The sequence below is a fragment of the Halichoerus grypus genome, chromosome 15 (genome assembly GCF_964656455.1).
Source record: "Halichoerus grypus chromosome 15, mHalGry1.hap1.1, whole genome shotgun sequence".
Taxonomy (NCBI): domain Eukaryota; kingdom Metazoa; phylum Chordata; class Mammalia; order Carnivora; family Phocidae; genus Halichoerus; species Halichoerus grypus.
The window spans coordinates 41375189-41395076 of NC_135726.1; the positions used below are offsets into that span (position 1 = coordinate 41375189).

Here is a 19888-nt window from a genome sequence, read left to right on the forward strand (position 1 = left end):
CTGGCCTTAGCATGCCCATTTTGCAGACGAAGAGACTGAGGCCCAGAGAGCCTGACTGAGGACACAGGAAGGGGAAAGGCATGGATAAAGACCCCAGATAGTGGATACCATGCCCAGGCGTTTCTACTAAATAGCTGAGTTCTTAATCTAGGATAAACCAGTGTGCAGGCAGAGCCTGGCTGGGTGCAGAAGGGAGAGAAAAAGGGCAGCCCTCCAGTCTTTCTAGATGCGGCAAGCCTTGGCTTCTGCCCTGGCTTCTTCCAAGGCCTTGGGGGTTCTTGATGGTCCCAACGCTTAGATGGGTCCCACTCTCCAGAAGTCTCAAGATACATGTAACCTGACAAGACTCCCCAGAAGAGTTCTGTTGCCAACATGGGTCCAGAGGGAGGGTTCCTACAGATGCACAGTGAAGTTGTCCCCCAGACCCCAGCCCTTCATCCCCAGCCACACAGCCCTCTTTATTACCTGCAAAATCAAATCACTGCAGAGAAACCAGGACCACAGAAGCCCACTGGGGGAGGGCCTGGCCAGGCTTGATCCCCCCCAGAGAAATCTATCCCATTGTAGAGCCCATGACCGGATGGGATGATGGGCATTGGTTGAGGTTTTTAGGCAGAAGGAGGGAATCTGCCCTACCCGCTGCCCCATTGCCCGAGAACAGACCCCAGTTGCCAACACTGATGCTTGGGGGCCATGTGGCCCTAGATGGCCTTCTCGCCATGGTCTTTGTGAAGTGAAACTAGAGTGGATGTCTGACCCACGCTGTGCCAGTCACCTCCTCCCTGCACAGTTAGGTAGGGAGGTTCCAGGAACCAGTCTCCTCCCATCGACGTGCTGGTTATAGTCACTGGGGACCCTTGGATTTTTATCTTCTGTCCTAAAGAGGCCGGGACAGCTGGTCTGCTGAGGGAGACAGGGAAGCTGAGGGAGTGACCTGGGGCCTGGCTGCACATCCCAGAGGCAAGGCCGTCCTTCCGAGTCAGAGTTGACTTGGTTGTTTAAGACAGAATGAATGAGCTTCAGCGCCGTTTGAAGGTGGTCAAGGTTCCTGCAGGCAAAGGGAAGACCAAGGGCCAAGACGATTGTCCATAATACATGGCTATTAGAGAGGGGCTGTTGGGAAGGGAGGAGGATTCCATCCCTGAGTGGCAGTGCCATGCCAGCTCTTGGTGACCTCCCCCTCACCTTGACATGTCCACACGTCTCAAAGTTTACATGCACGTGAGATCACTCCCATATAAGTGAAGAAACCAGGAGTTGGAGCATGCATGAGCCTCCTAGGGCTGCCATAACATCACCACACATTGGCCAGCCCAATGCAACGGGCAAGCGTTCTCCCACCATTCTGGTAAACTGACAGGGGGGTGTCAGCAGGCTGTGCTCCCCCCACAGGCTCCAGGGGAGAATCTGTCCCTTGGCTTTTCTGGGGCGTCCAGGTGTTCCTTGGCTTGTGGCCGCATCATGCCACTCTCTGCCTCCGTCTTGTCCTTGACTTCTCCTCTTCCATCTTGTGTAAGGACACTTATCATTGGATTTAGCCCTCCCCTCCCCCAGATAATCCAGGGTGAATTCATCAAAGAGCCTTAACTTAATTACATCTGCAAAGACCTTGAAACAAGGTCACAGTCACAGATTCTGAGGGCTAGGATGTGGGCATAGTATTTTGAGGACCATTCAATCCCCGATACTAAGGTTGGCTGAGTTCCCATCATGGTACTCCAGTGAGAGTCTGACTGCACTGGTGTTTGCAGGGTCCTACACAGAGTAAGAGGGGAGCCTAAAGCGGGGACAGAGGAGCAGGATGTGAGGGGAGAAAGCCACTCAGCTCTGGGTATTCCGGGTACACACTGGAAAAGCCAAATATGATTATATTTATTGTAGATCTCTTAGAGAAAAGCCAGTGTTGGGGCCCTGGGGTTCCCTCTACACCTCTCTCCTTTTGCCCCCACAAATGTTTCTACGGGAACCATCGTTCCATCTTAGGAGACACCCTGCAGATCCCAGCAACAGCACGAGAAATTGGAGCACTTGAGGGAGCCCCCAAAGGTGAAGGTGTTGATTGGTCCAGGATGAGAGTTTTCTCCGGGAATGTGTCAGGGGAAGGGGGAAGGACCAGGAGCAGAATGGAGTGGAATTCCTTCTACTGGGTGCTGGGAGAGAAGAAGCGGTCCGAAGCGGTCCCTCCTATTTCGGGCTGCAGGGAAAGGCACCACCAGGAGGTCTGATGACCGAGTCTGGGTGGCACTTGGGCAACAGCAGCCTGTGAAAGGGAAGGGGGCTGCAAGGAACCCTACCCTCCACCCCGCACTTGCCTTGCCCAGAACAGAGTGCTTCGTCAGATTCTGCGTGCAGTGCTCTGAGGTGCCAGGCACCCAGCCTGTCGGCCTCTTAGGACAAAACAGGAACTTTATGGAGGACGCGTCCCCACACCTACCCCCCCCACACACACACACAGGCTTCTATGTGAGGAGTCCAAGAGGGCCCTCCCAGGCCTTCCACACCCACTGCCCTATGCTCCTCGTTCACTTTCTCCCTGGCCCCCCATCCACTCCCCATCCTCCCCCTCGGTGTGAGAACCAGCAAAATGCACACTTTCACCCAGACCCGAGTAAATCACTAAGTGACATAGAAAGTTAAGTTCAACACTAGAGAAAATTGAATTTATCTTGGAAATGCTTTATTCTTCCAAAAGTTCACTTTGGCAAAGTCTAATGTACAGAAAAGCATGAAATACTACGGCTACAGATGGAGCAAGTTCTTCCATGAGCATTAAGCCTCGGGGTCCAAATCCGGACTCTCTCCCCGTCAACCACTCTCTTTAACTCATATGTCCATCAATGTCCCTGCTAAATGGGAGTCTTACGCACATCTCATCTCACTATAATGTCACAAAACCCATAGAATTACAAATCAGGTTTAAGGCAGAAACCATGACAGCCAAATCTAAGTACACAACAAGTACATTAAGTATCTGTCTTCATTTACCCTTCCCATCCCCACCTACCTCTCCGCTCAGACCCACTCCATGCAGTGCTCAGCTTGAGGTAGCCTAAGATCCATTTTAGAGTGGGCTGAAATATACATGACAGTTCACGCTGCACATGAACATAGACAACTGTATAAAATATTTAAATAAAGACAGGAAAGAACAGAGGATTGCAGCAAAGCCTTTGGCAGACCCAGCCTTGGGGAATTTAGCAGCTTGAGATTCATTACAAATTTCATCTTTAATGTTATTTTTAGTTCAATATTTTGTAGCACTCAGAAGTAAATCTTGGTACGCTGTCTCCTCTCCCCTGGCTTCCTCTCTTCCGGTGTCTGATCCTTCGGTTTTACTGAAACCTAATACGTTTTCAATAAAATTGATTTGTGACGTCGTAATGCTGTTTGTTACCATCTCCCGTTCCTTGATGTAATGGGGAGAGAAGGATTGCATGATTTGGCAAAGTGAGGCGGATTGCTCTTATTGTGGAATAAATTGGCATGAACTTGGAAACCGCCCTGCTGCAACACGAAAACTCCCCTCTTCTTCTTCCCTCTCGTCCTCTGCCATTTTGAAGTTCTGGCCTCACATCACAGTCCTGAGAGCACAGGGTTCACCGCCCTCCCTAGAGAGAGTCATCGTCTCAGATATTGATGCAAAAGAGAGAAAGAGACCTGGGCTTTAAATAATTGCTGCTCAGTTGCTCTCTTGATATGCCTTTCTACCTGGCAACCTCCAGCTAGTTTGTTGCCTTGAAATGAAATTCTAAAAAGAGGCATCTGTCCCCAAGTGAGGGGTAGGAAAGGACAGGTTGACCAGAAGCTCCATCCGGAGTTGTTGCATACACTTTCCGCTTGCTAGGGAGATGCAGGGAGAATTAGATAAAGCTTTGTCCGGGAGACAGCCGGCAAGATCAGAGGGAAGACAGCAAAAGCTGACTAGCTGCCCAACCAGCCCCTGAAATGTACGAACTTGAAGAAGCCCCTGAGAAAAGGACAGAACCCAGAAAATTCCTGATGACTTTGACCAAAGTGGGATGGGCCACATTGGACTCATTGGTCGCATTAGGGCAGGGCTTGACTTCTGATCCAAGGAAGTGAAGGCGTGGTGCATAAGGCTCAGCCTGAAGCCCAAAGCAGCTCGACAGAAAAGGATACTCAACCCAAATACCAGGTGAGCTGTGACATTTGCTAGATGGAGATTTCATGAACAAGTCCTCCTATCTGCAACTTGGTGTTTCCATATCAAAAATTGGTCTGATGACCTTTGCCTCCTATTTTAATAGGATATCTGAGGATGAAGGAACAAAGAACTTTCAGCATTAAGGGTCTGTTTATAAATGCAAAGGCAAAAGGAGAGGACTGCGTGGTTTTTTGGGTAATTGATAACTAAATAAAGCCCGATGGTTTTTAAGTAAAGATACTCAGAAATTTTGATGCTGGAACAAAGCGTACCTAGAGAATTCAAGCCAAGGATTTTTGGAAGAAGTGGTCTCCTAGGGAACCTGTGGGTTGGTGGGGAGGAGGTGGAGGAGGAAGGGGAGGAAGCCCGGCAATGGTACCATACGGTTCAGCTGGAGTCTATCCTCAGTCCCATTGGGAAGAAGCTCTGGAGTGTCAATGACACGAAGAGCTGCCTCGCCTTGAGTCAAGGGGTTTTGGCCGTTTCAGTCAGCCATTGATTGAGGCCACCTCAAGGGGAAAGGGGGTTGCTTCCCACGTATTTCCAGGTGAGGTGACTCCCAAGGGTTGAGGACAATTCTTGGGAGATGTGTGTACTTGTTACCACCCGGCACTCAGAGCAGCCAGAGATGAGCATCACAACCTGCTACAGGCAGGTCTGCCGGGCCCCCCTTAGCACCTGCTCCAGGTGGGCATGACTATCCAGTGAAGTGTCATTCTATCATTTTTCCCGCTGAGCTAAGATCTACACTCCAGATCATGAAGGCAAGAAGACTCACTGTGCTCCAGTAAGTTCTTGAACATCTCAGAAGATAAGCATGCTAACTAACCATGGTGCAGGTGGAAAGAAGAGCTGATGTCTGGCAGCATACATCTAGGAGAGGAAGGGTCGGGCTGAAAGCAGCAGAGGGACCATTTTTGCCTTTATCCCAGGACATGACACTATTCTACTCAATTCCATTGAGCCCTGAGGTTCAATGAGAAAAGACATTTTACACCATGTCTGGCACGTAGTAACCACTCACTAAATGTTAGCTTGTTGTTATAATCATATTTCCAAATGGTGTGGTCAAACCAATCAGCTGGGTTTTTCTTTTTAATGATAATCATTGTGAGGTGGAGAGGCTTTGACTCCCCTGCTAACTGGGATGATTAAGATGTACTTGATGACACAGGGGCAAAGACAGTATATAGATTTTCTTACATGCAAACTCCAATGGCGTAGTGGTGGTCACTATTGTTAGGAAGGATTCTGAGGCCAAATCCAGACTGGGTTGAGGGAGTTCACTGATTAATTAATTGTGTCCTCCACACACACCAGAGAAGAGGTGCGAGCATGTACAATCCAGCTCTGTCCTTTGGAATAATCAGAACTCATGGCTTTTATTAATCATAAAGCTCTAAGAAAGCAGAATGTAAGGGCACTTAGCTTCTTAGCAGGGAGTGTCAGACTTGGGGCTTTCTGCTTTGTAGAGGTGAGATGGGGAAAACGTCCCCAGAAGGTGCCAGATGTAAAGATACTTCCTAGGCAGTACTTGGATGCTCCCAAGTAGAAAAATGAGAAAGTAGGAGGAAGAGAATTTCGAGAAGGAGAAATAGCCTTCATGACTTGAAACACTTAAGGTAACTAAGAGCACTAGTATCCAAAATATATGTGTGTCAATATATAGATAACTACAAATGAAGAATAAAAGACCAACATCTCAATAGAAAGATGGGCAAATGATAGGACTTCTCAGATAAAATCCAATGGCCCCAAACCCAAAGCTGCTCAGTTTCACCAGCTGTCTGTGACAGGTAGAAGAAAACAGCATCACATGCTCCAAATTGGCAGAACTTTGGAATCTGACAATATAAAGCACTGTGGAGTGGGGAGGGGAGGGCAGGAGACTGAGTGGGGCTGCACATATTGCAAACCCTTAGGGGAACAGATTAGTAATGCCTAGTATGACTGAAAAGGTGCAGATCTTCTGCTCTTCCCGAATTCTCTCTCTAAATGTACACTAATACACTAGAACAATATTGCCCAAGGAGTCACACGGAAGGATGCTTACATTAGTATGGTGCAGCAGTAGTGATGTCCAAAATTAACCAAACTGCCCATCACTAAGGAAAGGAGAAAATAGTGGACAGATATAAGATGTACAGCTCACCTCTGAGAAGCGAAGCAGCATCCGAGTTGTATTTACGTAGACGACAAGAACAGCAAGAACAACCACAACCCACCCCAGCAATGCTTTACATTTCCTATCTAAATACAAGGGAAGTGTCTGGAGGGCTGCACACCCCAGTGGTAATGTATGGGGACTGGAACAGGGAAGGCCACAGAAGATTCACTTTTAATTTTTACAGTAAGAACATATTCATGAATTTTTTGAGTAATTAAGTTAATTTTACAAGAGCCCCGGCTGGCTCTGGGGCCGTACACAGTACAGGAGGGTGGCAGGGTGGAAGTCAGCCAGACAGATGTGCCGGAGGTCCCTATACCCACGGCAACCTTGGGGCTGCCTTCCCTTGGTGGTCACTGACCACATTCACTACTGAGCTCCTGGTGAAGCTGATTACACAGGAAGGGCAGTCGGTAGCTTTCTTGCTAGACATTGCTTTGAATCATGTTCAGGGAGACTGAGATGTGGGGTGGGCAGGGGACAGAATTATAGCACCCCCATCGCTCAGCCCTTCGAAGCCTTCTGGGCAGGTTCCTGCCATCACCAGTAACTGAGAGCAGAACAGGGGAAGAAATTTGTCCTGGACAGCCTGTTCTCCTTGTCCATGGTGCTGGATGGTGAGTCTCTCAGTATCGCTACCTCCATGGCATCAAGAGCAGGTGGCCAATAAATTGCTCAGAGGGGTTTCTTCCCCAGCCTCTGGTCTTTCCAGACTCTGAAAACATTCTAGGCAGAGAGATTTCCTACAAATCCCTCGGGCGCTCTGTCTGTTGTGTGGACTGCTCAGACCTTTCTCATTTTCCTCATCCACCATTGCTGCATTAAAAATGGCAGCCTGTCATCTCTGGGTGTTGTAGGCTGTCACTCACCAGGCTAGGATCCCCCACTGCTGTCTAGTCCTCTCCCTGGTCTCTCCTCCAGGCCAGCGCTGCACCAGCTCTGGGACTATCATGCAGGCTTTATCTTCACTGGGGAAAAAGCTTCTCCATGTCCTTTCTCAAGGCCAAGATGAGAGGTCTCGGAACAGTGGCACATTCTTGAGGCGGTCTTGTGAGATCTAGGACTGGAGGTGCTGACGTGTGCAGGTAGTCTCTGTGGCCTTCCATGACCTTGCCTGTGCCCCTTGCCCCTTCCCTTAATTCACACCCCCTCTGTGTTGCGTCAAGCCCCTGAAGAGGCTTGCTCTCCACCAGCAGCGCCCCCTTCCGCCGGATCTCTGCAGTCAGGAGCACTTCTTTCAGGGAGACATGCTAATACAGAGTGCCCTTGATTGTCATTGTGAATTATTAAATACTTACTGAACATAGGACACAAAGCCAGTCAAGACAAACGCTGGTAAGCCCGCCCTTAACTGCCAAGCTGTCCATCCTGTGGGTGTCAGGAAGAGGTCAGACATGAGTGTGGTCTTTGAAGGAAGGACCCCCAGGTTGGAGTCATATGGTGGGGGGGACTCTGTGGTCCGGGCAGCCTCAGTGGCTCCGGGTCAGCCCATCTGGGTTCAGTTCTCCACCCAACTACCTACATCTTGAGGTGATTGAGTGGATGTCCCAAGTAGCTGAGCCTAGCCTGAACCCAGCAGTCTGTTTCCTCCTGTGAGTAAGTGGCATTATAATTATGTCTGTCTCGCCATCCCGTGGACCCTCTGAAGGTGGAGTGGAGTCATGCACGAGGAAGGATTTTTGTAGATGCTGAGGCTACCCCTGCGCAGGTGTGTTCCTCCGTCGCCCCTCGTCCAGGTTCATTGGTCAAGTCATCTGATCAGCAGAGACTTACTGAGAACCCATCATGTGCCAGGAATTCTTCTAGACTTGAGGGATGCAAAGACACAACCTAGTCTTCCAGTGGTTTCCAGTCTAGGAGGAGGGGATAGAAATAGAAATCCAAGAGCACAGAATGGCAGGTGTTGTACAGGGCAGAGAGGAAAGATGCTCTGGGCACAAAACAGGTCATTTAGTGTGGGGGAGAGGCTCCTTAGCTGAGACCATCCCTGTCAGAGTGAGCAGCTTGTACAACAATCGTGAAGGAGTATGGCACCTTCTTTCTCAAGAAGACTCATTTCAGAGAGGTTGCTGTCTCCTACAGGAGTGGAGCTCAAGGAATAGTTGTGTGGTGTAGCCAATGCAGCAGGTGCATCACCTGTATCGTACCTGCGCCCTCATGGGTGCTCCCAAGTGACCGGTTCCTGGGGCAGGCTCCTCCGGCCACAGAAGCCTGCCCACCTGCAGGTGAGGCAGCCCAGACTGCCAGGAAGGTAACACCCCTGGGAGCATCCTTTGCCCCATAATAGCTTCCGCCGCATGGGGGAGGTGGTGGGGGAGACCAACCTGTGGCCCCTTCTGCACAGTGTCCCCGTGAGTCTCAGCAGGCCTGAGCTCCGGTGGCCCACAGCCGTAGTCAGCTCCCCAGCACCTCCTGCATTACTTGCCTTCCCTTGCCCGTCTCCCTTTCCTGCTTCCCCATTGATGCTTTCTGGGATTACCTGCCACGCAAATGCTAACACTGGTGTCCTCGTCTAAGGGTTGGCTCCTGGAAGAACCCAACCTGAGACAAGACAGATTGGGAAAAGCCTATTTGTTCCCCAGCTCACCCTTTGTATGTGTTCCAGTGGGCTGTCCCACTCAGGAGAAGTCTCTGCATTTCCATGGGGTTCCGCTGCTAGTCTGTTTCCGCTCTCCCTGCTGACGGGACGATGGCACAAATGCCAACCTCACTCCGGCCTGGTAGGCCCTGCCCCTCCCTCCCCTCCTTCCAGTCTCCCCATCAAACCCACACCCCTTGTTTACCAAATGTTCAATTTTGGTTATGTTACTATAAAAATCAAGCAGCTGGCAATTCTAGCTTGATTAGCAGGTCTCCAGTTTTGATTAGTAAATTACTGTGGTAATCAAGGTTAATTCTCATTGCAGCGCTCAGCAATAGATTTTATAGTTTGCAGGGAAATGGTTTTCCTTCCTGGGATGGAGACCATTTCATTAAAGGAACCCAGAGATCGGAAGGGAGGGAAGTGAACCCCAGCAGAACTGAGAACACTTCCTGCAAGACTCCTCTCTCTCTCTGGTCCACCTTCAGAAAGGCCCTTTCCTGGGATAAAGGAAGCCTGCACAAGACCTCCTGAAAAATACCAGTTTTCAACCTCAGGGCTTTCTGAGCGTCTTTGAGGAAGCAGGGCAACACTCCTTGCTGAACTGGAACCAAAGTGCTGGGGCCTGGGGTCAGGGCTCAGGACCAGAGATGCCTTTGGGCAGATGGATGTCTTTAGACATCCCTAGGGGATGTGAAGGAAGGCAGGCTGCTGTCCCAGCTGGTTGGAAGCAGCCTCTCCACTCCCCGCCCGTGGGGAAGCCTCTCTCTCCAGAGAATGAATGGTATCTGTAGAAGGGATCAGGACTCTGAGAGACACGCAGGTTGAGAGAAAGCCCTTGAGATGGTGGAGCCTTGCAGCGGAATTTCATTTCTGACTTTGACCTGGGGCCAATGTGTGGACTGTGGACTCTGGGTGAGTTGAGATTAAGGTGTCCTGTCCCACAATTAAGAAATAGGACAAAAGAGAGACGAGGCTGGCCCCAGCCCACACAGGATCTCTCTGTGAGCTCACCCCCTACCTCTTACTCCCCATACTGTAATCACTAAATGTCAACAATGGAGGTTTGCCTCCTGTAGGTGACATTTGTTTTCAGAATCTCTTTGGGGGATGGACCCTGTCAATCCATAGATTTCATGTAAAACTTTGATAGCAAGAAAGAAGTATGGCGGTAAGGTTAGCTGGCCCTGTCCTGCCTTCTGAGTCAGCAGGCAGCTCACAGGGCACTCCGACCCCCAGCCCACCCTGCAGGCAGTTGCTCACTCACACACCTAAAAGTGCCTGCTCTCTGCACAGCTGGTCTGAGCTCTACCTCAACGTAAGTGAAGCAAGTGACCCCTTCTGGCCCTACTCCTATTCCATCCTCCAGACAGCAGGAAATCGTGTGTGCCCTGCTATAGGTCCTGTGTGTGGATCTTTCCCCCGGACCCTGCTGGTGGGGACAGCAGCAAGTTAAAACCCAGACCTTGCCCTTGACTGGGCCACCCTGTATTCTGGGGGTCTTGGGAAGGGACTTCCTTCTTGGTGTCTCATGTTTCCATATTGCCCCTCCCAATTTCTGGAGTCCTCAAAGCTTATGAGCACCTTTACTCATAAGTGGGATAAGATGAAATGGGGCTTTGGACCGGGAGGAGTTAGAGCAAACACTCCTGTTTGGGGTGTGGTTGACAGGACTCAATATTCGGTGTCCCTATATGGACCACACTTCTATGAGCAGATGTCTGCTCTGGAGGAGGCCAGGATGTGCCCAAACCTCATTTCAGTGTGTTCCATTAGGTGGGAGGTGAAAAGCTTCTCTGGACCCTACAAAATCTTCAGACCCCTCAGGACTCTCAGGCAAGAGCTCTCAGATTTTCAACTCTGTGTCTTTTGTGGGCACATAAACTCATCCCATCCTTAATGTTCTTGTATCACCGATGTCCTGATGTGTTCTTTTGGAGCAGTATGAGTAAGGCCCCATGCAAGGAGAGAGGACCCTCTGGGGAAATAATCAAAGGCCAGAAACTGATAAAACTCTTCCAGTTTTCCTTGCCTAAAAGCAATTAAGTTTTCACACTTATTTGGGTGGTGGAGGCAGGGCGATTGTCTGGTGGGGCGGGGGGGTGATTGCAACTTAGGAGGGAAACACCGAGTTCACTTCTCTCTCAACCAGAGCGGCAGCTGGCCTCAAACCCCATCCAGCCTTGTCTACATCCGGCCCATCACTTGCCGGCTGTGTGACCTTGGGCAAGGCACTCCCTTCTTTGGACCCCTTTACCTTGGTTTCTTCATCTGTGAAATGGGCGTTGTAAGGGTAACTAAGTCAGAGGGCTGCGTAAGGATGCGTGAGATAATACATCTAAAAGGTTTTAACCTTTTCAGAGAAGTGGTGCTTGAATGTTCTCTAGTCCTGTGATTTCACAAGTGACAGTGCTCCAACAGGGCAGCTCCAAGGTACCATCCTGTGTTTGCTTCCTGTTTGTGGATGAGCTGTGAGCAAAAGCAGGGAACGTGGCCCAGCCCAGAATCTATTGGGAGAGTGTGGACACTGGGAGATATGACTCATGGCAGCCATTGAAGGAAAAATGAGGCACACATGCCTTTCTTATCCCACTGCTCGTGTTGATATCGATTACTGGCTTAGAAGAGATATTCTTTACTGTGATACGTGAGCACTTTCTTGTTTCACTCAGGGATGGAAGTACGTCCCTAAGTTAGCATTTTACCTATAACTCAGTTAAACTCCTTTGGCTAGCTCCGTACCCAAATGACTGTTAAATTCATGCGTGCTTGTGAATTTTCTTTGTCCAATCTTGCCAGCAGTTATGGACCAGGTCTGAGCCTCCACGTCTTTGTCTCTTTGTCCCTCACCTCCTGTGTCCATTCTTCCTTCTCTTCTCCCCACACCTTTGGTTTGGTGTAAAACACCAGCAGGAGAGGAGGGGCAGGGGAAAGCGAATTGCCTTGGGGAAGAAGAGATTTCAGGGTCAATGGAGAATCTGCGGACCACACCCTTCTCTGCAGGCTGTTAGATATGGGGAAAAAGTAGTTCTACTGAAGTGGGTTTTCCCAGACTAAATTTTACAAACTTACTTTGTATTATGCAGATTTCTGTCAACAGAGAAAAATGTCATTGTGTTGATGCCCTGCTGATACTGGTAACCATATCAGCCTGCAGTAAGACTACTGAGCCAGAACCCAAGAACAATGGCTTTTGGCATCACCTTCCTGCTAGTGACTGCAGTCGATTCCATTTTGCCAAATAAAATTTTAAGTAAAATGGATGTTTTGGGTCACAGTGCGGCAAGGAATATACAGCTGCATTTCCTTCAATAAATCTGCCCTCTTCTGCCCAGACAAAGACATACAACCTAGAGTGATTGACGTTTTCACCACTAAATAATACTATGTCTGTTTCTAGAAGAAATGTCTCCATTCCAAAATTAGCTAACCATCAACATAACATAAAATAACTTGAACACGGTGTCATTTCACAAAGATATTGATTCATGCAGACTTATTGGATTAATAACTGGTTTCCCATAAAAGGAGTAGTCACTATGTCTTTGGTAGACAGAAAAAATATACACTGTAGAACAATATATATTGGTACATTTAAGCCTGATTGCTGAGCTCAAATAAACAAAACAGTTTTCAAAGGCAACATTACAAATGAAAAGAGAGGTGACACAATGCAACTTACAAATGGATCTGCGGGTGATGGAAAGCTAATAAAAAAAGACAACAATTTATTTATTTGGGGCATTTGATTTTACTCTATTGGATTACACAAAGCTCTAATTTTTCACTACAGTCAATCTGTATAAAAGTTCAACTGATGGAAGCATATATTTAATTCCCAAATGCCTTTTCTTTCAACCCCTACTTCTTCAGAGTTGGACAACCTTTGGTGTCCTGAGTAGCAAAGAGGTTTGCTTACATTGGAGCAATCAGACCAGCGGAGATATTTAAAGGCAATAGGTGGTTTACTCAGTTCCTAAGGACAGCCAGTCCACTCTTTCTCCCTGAGGACCGATTTTGCCAATAGGTTGAGAAAATATGTTTCTTTGCGTTTTTGTTTTGGTTTTTTGGTTTTTGAGTGTGATTTCCTCAGTGAAGTTCCATGGTAATAAAGTAATTGAAACTAACCTTCCTGGTTACTCATCTAACAAATCATCCCATGACGTGAAGAATAAAATTGGAGCATCTTATCATTGCTTTGGCATGATTTGACTCAGCTGGCTTTTCTAAACTCATCTTTTTCCTCCCTTCCCCTTGCCACGTCCGGGGCTGGCCCTGTTTGTCCCTTGAGTTTGTCATGTTCACATGCACCGTTGTCTGTCTATTTGGACTTATCTGTCAGTTCTCCACATTGCCGTATCCTTCTTTTTATTGGACGCCTTCTCTTGACCATCCGATTTGCTAGAAAAAAAATAGCCATCTCTTCATTATCCTGTTTTATTTCATTATGGCATCTTATTACTGTCCTTTCCTGCCACTGGGGTATAATCTCCCTGCGGGCAGGCTAGGGCTCTCCTGGTCTTGTTGATGGCTATATCCACGTGGGCCAGCACAGTGGTGGAAGAAGCTAGAAGGTGCTCAAGAACTGAATGGATACATCTCTGGGAGGAAGACTCAGAAATGGAAAGTTTTCATCTTAATTTGATTCCAACTTTCTGACATGTCACAGTAGACTACTTACCTTCTTTGCATCTTAGTTTTTCTTCCTTTAAATAAGAGTGGTGTTCATTTGCTGTCCAGAAATGTTGCACGGATTAACTCGTTGCACAAAGAAACAGAACAAAATATATTTATTTACTGACTTGCTTCAAAGGTGCTTTTCTGCTTATTCACAATGGGGTTAAGAGGTAGGAAGGAGTTCATTAATATGGAAAGCCAACCAACTAAGGCAGTGAGGCCCCGTCTTATCTGGGGATTAAAGCAGATCCAGCCTGTGAGGCATCCCTTTGGAAATGGCCACATGAGCTTTCAGGATTCCCACAACTGGTTTTCCAATTTATCTTCGGGTGTTGAAACAGATCACTGTTTCTGCAGTGGAACACTAGATTAAGTAGTTGTATTAAAAATGAATATTTTAAAGCGCTAGAATCACACACCATGAGATGACCACCCAAGGAGAGACATGTGGGAATGAGACCCAGAAGGGACTGCAGATTCATGGTTCAATTTTATGCTTATTTCCGGGCAAAAGTTGATTGAGTGAGCTGGCAGGTAGTGCGGGGGCCACCACTTCAAGCAATGTTTTTCTTTCTCTGGCCCCCATTTCCCCCAAGTGGGTATGTGTTCGCATTAATCCAACAGTGGGAACTCCCCTGTAGCTTCAGGCTGCTCCAGATTATTTGTAGCTTGATTTATCGCTTCTCTAGAGACTGGTGCAGACAGCCTATGAACTTCCAAATCCCTGGGAGGACTCGCTAGCTGTGTTCCCATCTGGAGGCAGTGGGGGATGGCTCACTTGAATCCCTCTCTCTAGGTAAGAGAGGTAGCCCTTTGACAAGGTCTTGGGGCTTTAGGAACGGTCTCGAATTCCCTCTGCCTGCCAAAGCTGGGAAGCCCTTGCCCATCTGCCTCGTGGCCTGTGAGGCAGCAAAGGCAGCAGTCCAGCTGCATTTAGGGTCTTTTTAAACTGAACCTGGAAATAATACTGTAAAACTGATACCAAAGAGCCCTGTTGCCGCCGACTTCAGATCTTAGAAATGTGCGCTCCAGCAGTGTTTGGTGGACTCCCTAAATTCTGCCCTTGCCTTGCAGGTCCAGAGTGGCTCTGCAAGTCTCTCCAGACAAAAGACCTGGAACTAGCACCTCCGGCCGCCACTGCACTTTGCACGGCTTTCCTCTGCGGTCTATCCTGGGACAATGAATCAAAGTGTGATTGGCAAATGAAGATTTTTTTTCTCCAGACGACTGGATACCTGCTGAATCTCATTTGCAATTGGAAAAGTGCAAAACTATTTTAATCCAGCACTTTGATTCACGAATGAGAGAAAGGAGAGAGGAGAAAGCGCTTTGGGAGGAAAAGGGCGGGGAGGGTAACCTCAGCCAGCGCACCTTGCCACCCACCCCTGGAGCTGCCTCAGCAACCACCTCTGGGATTCCTTGACCCCTGCTTCCGTGTTTGTCCCAGCCCCCCACCCCCGCACTGATTTGGTAATTTCCATCCCATCCTTCCCGAAGATAAAAGACACCATGGGCGGGATCCATGAATAAAAGTCGTTATTTATCGATGCCAGTTTTGGGGAACATTTTTCCTTCTGATTCATGAACCACTTTTCTACATTCGAAAAGCAGTTCATAAATCGTTCAGCGCCGGCAGAAATTAATAATAATGAATCCATTTACATAAAATAGTCTCATCCTGCCAGGTGCTGATAATATTGGAAGCTAGAACCTCTTTGGGAAGCCGGATGGCGTGTGTGTGTGTGTGTGTGTGTGTGTGTGTGTGTGTTTGCATACTTCAGACCTCATGCCTTCTATCTGTGAGCTTAACCCAAAGTTTAATTATCTAGTATCCAGTCTTGATCACTGGGAGATGCTATTTGAAAAAAATGGAACAAGAGGAAAATAAGAGAAATAATTCAGCATCCTGAGAAGACAAGTCACAAGCCATGTAAGAGTGTATATCCAGCCAAATTAACTCTTTGAGCAGTTCTGAGAAAAGCACCAATCCATAGAATCATTAATTCCCAGGAGAGACCACCACCATTCATTTGTACACACACACACACACTCACACAAGCATAAACACACAACGAGCTCCTGGGGCAATGAAGTGAATGCAAAGCCAGCAAGTTGATTTATCGTAACCTATGTTTTCCAACGCACATGCCAACAAGCACAGATTCTAACCATTCTCAGTAGATCTTACGTGGAATGAGAGTCCTGGGGTCAAATAAGCTGGTGCAGCCCCCGGTTAAGCCAAATTCAAGGATTTCTTGCCTGCGGTAGAGTATCACACACGACAAAATTGATTGATGGGTTAGGCAAAACTTTCTGTTTTGGTTTGTTTGAGTTTTTCCCCTCAGAGACAGAGGGTTCAATTCTCCTACTCCTCAGCTCTTAGGACTCGATTATCTTTTGTCTGTACGTGGCTCCTTTCTTGAGTTGTATATTTATCCCCTTTGCCCCTCACGTCACTCCTATTCCTATAGGAAATGTGTGAATTTTGCTTAGCATGCATTTTTGTTTTGTTTGCATGTATCTTTAACTTATGTAAATGCTACCGTGCTATTTATCTCACCGCCTGTCTTTCCTGTTTCTCTAGGGCACCGTGATTGTCCCGTGGACGCACGTTGCCCTATAAACACACCGTGTGATGCTTCTGGTCCCACAAGATGTTCCATGATGCCCATCTGTTCTCCCAGGAGAGGGCACCCGTGTCGCAACCAGGTTGCAATGCTGCAAGGAGCATGCTTTGGGATGAGAGCAAGGGTTTCTTTGGGACATGTGTCCAGCGGCAGAATTGCTGGGTCATAGCATCTACATCTATTAAACTTGACTAGGTGGCATGGCTGCTCCCGGGGTGTCTGCCTCAGTCTGCACTCCCACCAGCAGTGATGAAAGCCCCACATGCCTGCCAACACGTGGCACTCTCCGGCTGTCTGTTTTGCCAGTCTAAACGGTGTGAAGTGCTATCTTGTTCTAATGGCATTTTTCTAATTACTAATAAATGTGAGCATCTCTTTATGTGCTTATTAATTAGCCTTTTGAATCTCTTCTGTAAATTGACTATTTATAGCCTTTGTACATTTTTTTTCCCCTTCTGGGTTTGCTGTCTTCTTCTCATGGATTTATAGGAGTTTCTTGTTGGTTTTGGACCTCACAGTTACCTCGACCCGTTCCATCATTGTTTACTCACTGTCCAGTGTCTTCAGAAATTCTCCCCTTTTTCTAGAGTTCTGTGGTAGGAAGACTTCTCAGGTAGCCCCCAGTGAGCCCTGCCTGGTAGTATTCCCGTGGTGGTGAAACCTCCTCTCCAGGGTGGGCCCAAGTGAGGGACCAACTTCTGAGCTAGGGGGTGCGGCCAAGAAGAGAAGAGGTTCCTCTGTGATTAGATCACAGCAGATCATGACCTTCACTCTGTTAGCAGGGGCTATGGAGGAAGGAAGCTGCCATGTGGGAGCCCCAGGGAGCCGGGAACTGAGAGGGGCCTCAGGCCCACAGTCTGTGGGGAACCCAGCTTGGAAGCGGGTGGTTCCCCAGGTCGACTGGACCTGCCCGCACCTCGGCTGGGGTGTGTGACAGACCCCCGGGGTAGAAGCCCCCACTGAGGCCTGCCCAGGGTTCCGAGCTTCAACCACACTGGTGTGCACTGGGCCTTGAGGTCAGCCATTACCCAGCCGCAGATACCCAACTCCCATTCCGGGTCGCATCCCCATAGGTAAGTCTTTAACCCATCTCAATTTCAGCCTCGTTTGCGGTGTTAGGAAGAGATCCAACTTTATTTTTCCATGGAACTGTGGTGAATTTCAGACCTGCCGCTTCCGGCCTCTCTCAGGAGGTGAGGGAACGCGGGGGAAAATGGCTTCCGGCACGGCTCCCTTACAGAGAGTACTTAGCGAAAGACAAGCTTCAGATGCAGTTGTTTGCTGTGCGCGGCCTCCGGGAGGGGCAGTTTTCCCACACTGGTGTGATGGTGGGCCTTTTCCTGGCCCCGCATTTCCAGTGGAACAAGAACCGTTGAGAAGGTGGATAGTTCCAGAAGCCTCCTTGGAGAGACAGGTCCCTTCGTGGGGGGACAAAACCACTTTGGGGGAATAATTCTGTGCTCTACATCGGCCTTTCCTACTGACTGGCTGTGCTCCCTTGAGGGGGTTCACTTCCTTCTGGCCTCAGTTTCCCCATCTGGTGAATGAAGCACATGCACGGGGTGACTTCTTTCCATCTTTATAGCTAAATGGAATGGAGCCATCCTTGTTCCCAAGGAAGAATAGGAAGGTCTCAGAGAGTAAGGATTTTCACAGTCTGGAGGAAGAGGAAAGTGCCCATTGGAACTCATCTTAGCAAGTTCAGGCCAGGGCTGATGGATCGCTGTTTCCTCTGGCTACAAGAATTGCCTCTGCCAGACCTGCCTGGTGTTCAGTACCCCCATCTCCTACAGGAGACCTCCAGCTCTCCTGGATGAGATCAGATCTGTTAAAACAGCTCCAGTATTCTACACTGGCCTCTTGTCTCCTATCACAGCCACAGTGTGTTCTGACAAAGATTCCTGCCTTTAATTTTCAAGTCTATGTTAGGGAGAGAAATGAAATGTGTGTGAATCTGACTCACATTAATGTTGCTCGGGGAAGTCTCTCCCAGGCGGCCTTTTGTAATCATTCCTCCCAAAGAGGGAGTCCCACTGCTCATCTGATCTGCAGAGACAAACAAGGAGGTACCCACACACCGAAGTCCTTCCGGATGGGTTTGGGACTTTGCAAAACACCAGGCAAGGGTGTAAGTTCCAGTGTGAGCAGCCTACAGTAAATATGAACTGCCTTTGGGGATCATGTGCTTTTGTGATAGAGCCTCAGGAAACGTATGTGCTGTACAGATTGTCTGGATATGGTGAAGTCCTCACCACCCAAGGCTGCTGATTGAAAAGGACCAAAGGTGGTTCTGGTTAGAGAGAGAGAATGTGACCGATTGATGTGGCATCTGATTAGCTTCTGCTTCATTTACCCTATAGTTTCAGTTGTCATTGAGGAACCCATAAAATCCCATGAAAAAACCACCAACTACCAATATTACCAATACCATGACTACTACAAACACTGCTTATTGAGCTCTGCTATGTGAATTTGATACGCCATTTGTTGAATCCTCAAAACCGCCATGTGAAGTAAATACCCCTATTATCTGCATTTTACAAGAGGGTAAGCAAAGGTGTGCTCTAGGGTCACCAAAGAGGTGACAGTAATTAAAGATCAATTTGTCATAATTAAAGAAACTGTGAACACAACTGAGATACAAATAACAGATTGGGAAAAGATATTTGTAATTTCTTTGACCAACATGGGGTTATATTAAAAAGAATGCTAGCAAATGTAGAAGAAAGGAACAACCTAAAAAAAGAGACGAAGGATATGAAATAAGTAATTTACAAGTAATTTACAAAAGAAGAAATCCAAAATATTAATGCATAAAGATGCTCAGACCTATTAGAAATCAGAGAAATGCGAATTAAAACAATGAGAAGATGCTCCTTTGTATCTATTGTATCTATTGGATTGGCACAAATCAGACAGCTGCATGAGGTTAACCACTGGCAGGATGTGGGGTTACAGGAACTTTCACATGGAGCTAGATGAGGTATAGACTGATGCAAGCATTCTGGAAAAGGATAAGGCACAGGAGAGTCAAAATGATGCTCTTCCTCCTCTCTGGTGGGGCAGTTCTGCTCCCCAGTACACATCTCTAAGAAATTCTCACACAGGTCCCCAGAAGGACCTGAGCAAAGGTGCTCATTGCAGCCTTGCCCATGGTGAAGGGGGGCTGGAAGCAGCATGGGCACCCATCCCTGGGTGAGCAAAGGGCTATGTCATCTGGTGGATCCCCACCTCAGGGTATCATGTAGCAGTAGAAGCTGCAGACTATGTCATCACTTGGCAACAGGTATGGGCATAAAAACACCACGCTCTATGAAAACAGTAAGAAACAGAATAAGGTAATTAATGCACTGCCATTTGCACAAAAAAAAAAAAAAAAAAAAAAACACCTGCACGAGAAACGTCCAATCACACTTTGAAAGAAACATCGAAAGGGAATGGGAGTGAGGATGGCAAAGGCTTTAAAGGCGAGAGAAGTAGCTGGAGGAGGTGAGAACTTGGGGACAGTATTTCCCATTAATTTATATGGGAGAGAAAGGTTTTGAACTTGCTCAAAGTCTGACAGGGAGAAGTCAGTGAAGGGCAGGGGTGAAGAGGCAGAGGAGACAGGGAGGGGGCCTGATGAGAAAGGAGGAGATGAAATCCCAGGCACAGGTGTGGAGTGTGTGATC

General features: G+C 48.0%; 1 long non-coding RNA gene across 1 annotated transcript in view; it reads left to right on the forward strand.

The window, feature by feature from the left end:
* The window catches only part of LOC118525077 (uncharacterized), a 56054-nt gene extending 39459 nt beyond the window's left edge, over positions 1-16595 (forward strand). The window contains exons 2-3 of the long non-coding RNA XR_013444427.1: positions 14665-15520; positions 16175-16595. This is a non-coding gene — a long non-coding RNA (uncharacterized LOC118525077). The remainder of the gene's footprint in view (positions 1-14664; positions 15521-16174) is intronic.
* Positions 16596-19888: the final 3293 nt, after the last annotated feature.